The following is a 2,395-nucleotide window of genomic DNA, read 5'->3' as shown; positions in this document are numbered from 1 at the left end:
AGGGCTCTCCAATAGATATAGGGCTCTCCAGTGGATATAGGGCTCTCCAGTGGATATAGGGCTCTCCAACAGATATAGGGCTCTCCAGCGGATATAGGGCTCTCCAATAGATATAGGGCTCTCCAGTGGATATAGGGCTCTCCAATAGATATAGGGCTCTCCAGTGGATATAGGGCTCTCCAGTGGATATAGGGCTCTCCAGTGGATATAGGGCTCTCCAGTGGATATAGGGCTCTCCAGTGGATATAGGGCTCTCCAACGGTAGTGCTCACAGATGACGGTAAGTTGGATTTCTGTTTTGGGTACAGTGTTCTTTTTCTTCTCTTTCTCTGTCTCCCTGTCTCTCTCCCCCTCCTTCCCCCGCTTCTTCATCTATGTGTCTCTGTCTCTCTCTGTCTCTCCCTCTCCCCCTCTCCCCCTCCCTCTCTCCCTCTCCCTTTCCCCCTCTCCCTCCCCCTCCCCTCTCCCCCTTCCTCTCTGGGACAGGGTTTTTCTAACAGTCCTGGCTGACCTGGAACTCACTTTGTAAACTAGGCTGGCCTTGAATTCACAGAGACCTGCCTGCCTATGCTTCCTGAGTACTGGGATTAAAGGTGTGTGTCCCTATTGTCCAGCCAAGTTGGCCATCTGTGTGAACACACACAGACTGGTCTTCAGGCAATGGATGGCTTTAGTCTAATAGGCCCTGGGTTGCCATGGTTACATGGAGACCAGCGGCAACAGGTTTAGGGGCCAGCCATACTGGACACCTTCCTTCTTGTGCAGGGGCCTCCTTGCTGTCTATGGTTGTGTTGATACAGTTGGAGTTGACCTTCTGACAGTGAACAAAAGCCTTCTCCCATGCCTGTGCTGAGTCCCTGAGCAGTTCTCTGTTGCACTTGGCTGTGTGGCTTGACCTGGAGAGGATGAGATGAGTTTACTTGTAGCTCCTGCTCACCCTTCTTCCAGAGCTGGTGCCTCCATGTATTACTTCAAATTAGTGTTGTGTGGGAGTCCAGGAGACCCCACCCTCTCATGTGCTGTAGTCAGGGCAGCCCCTCTCCGTGGCATTCTTTATCATTTGGATGTCACCAGCTATCTTCACGACTGCCAGGCACAGCTGCAGCTGCCGGGATGGGAGTCACATGTTTGTTTTCTGCAGGAATAAATTTCAAACTTTACTCTTGCCCTTGTCATGGAGAAAATGAAAATGGCTGGGTGAGTCCACGGTACCATCACAATGACCAGGGACAAAGAAGAGCTCCTCACTTGGCTCTGGTGCACCAAACACCAGGGAGGAAATTTTGCTTTGAGAGCACAAGGGAATACTTATTTCACAATCAGTTATGGGGCAGGCTCAGTGCCCAGGAGATATAAAAGTTCTGCTTTGTGCTGTTTCTGAGGCTTGGCCCAGCATTCTTCTTTCTCCCCTGAACACACTGTCCTAGTGTAATTGAAGAAGGTCCCTGAAGACATGTGGCAGTCCTCTCTTGTTTTTTTTTTTTTTTTCTAGAAAGTTGGATAGAAATGAAATCTCAATTAGGCTAAATATTTTACAAAAAGGCAACTGTTTTCAGCCCAGTGTTACCTATAATTTAAAATAAGTATCAGTGGACTTTGCAGCTCTTTTTGTCCCAAAACGTACATGTTTTGCATATTTAAACCTCAGCCTGGGGTCTGAACATTGTTGTGGCTGCATAGAACAGTGGTGTTTCCTAGTCTAAAGCTGTGGAGTTCCTGTAACATGGTATGTGGTAGGAGGTCAGAATCTTAATCATATTATGCAATGGGCTGCTTGTTAACGAAAGAGAAGGTGTAGTTCTAGGGAGGTAAATGGGCTGTGGTTCCAGAGCCTGTGGTGCAGCACCAGGCTCAGGCTTGTGGGTTAATGACATCTGCTGGGGAAACACAGGGTGGATTGCCTGGAGCAGCTTCTTCTTAAGACCTCTCAGAAGCACCGTGTCAGGTTTTCAGTGCTGTAATAATACCCTGGCCAGTGCTGAGTGAGGCAGAGCTCGCCTGCCGTCCCAGTGCTCAGAGGTCAGGAGGGTCACGAGTTCAAGGTTATCCCCAGCTACATTCCAAGTTTGAGGCCTTCCTAGGTAATGTGAGACTTTGTTTCAAAAACCCCAGATCAAACAGACAGAAAACCCAACTCCAAACTTGAGGGACAGCGAGATGGCTTTAGGTGTTTGCTTCTTTCCCAAACAATCTTAGTTTGGTTGGCAGCACTCAATTTGGGCAGCCCTCAGCCATCTCCCAGCTCCAGAGAATCTGTTATCCACTCCTGGCTTCTCGGGACACGTGCAGGCATGTGCACTGGTGATCGGGCACGCACATCCTCACACTCAGAGACACATTCTGTATCTCTCTCTCTCTCATGCACATATTCTCTCTCCCTCTCCCTCCCCCCTTC

At 49.2% G+C, this 2,395-nt stretch overlaps 1 protein-coding gene across 1 annotated transcript in view; it reads left to right on the top strand.

Moving 5' to 3' along the window:
- Stk24 (serine/threonine kinase 24) overlaps window positions 1-2,395 on the top strand; it is a 99,729-nt gene that overhangs the window by 66,363 nt on the left and 30,971 nt on the right. The window lies entirely within an intron of this gene.

Source organism: Mastomys coucha, unplaced genomic scaffold (assembly GCF_008632895.1).
Source record: "Mastomys coucha isolate ucsf_1 unplaced genomic scaffold, UCSF_Mcou_1 pScaffold9, whole genome shotgun sequence".
Taxonomy (NCBI): Eukaryota; Metazoa; Chordata; class Mammalia; order Rodentia; family Muridae; genus Mastomys; species Mastomys coucha.
This window is presented reverse-complemented; position numbering and strand designations above follow the sequence as displayed.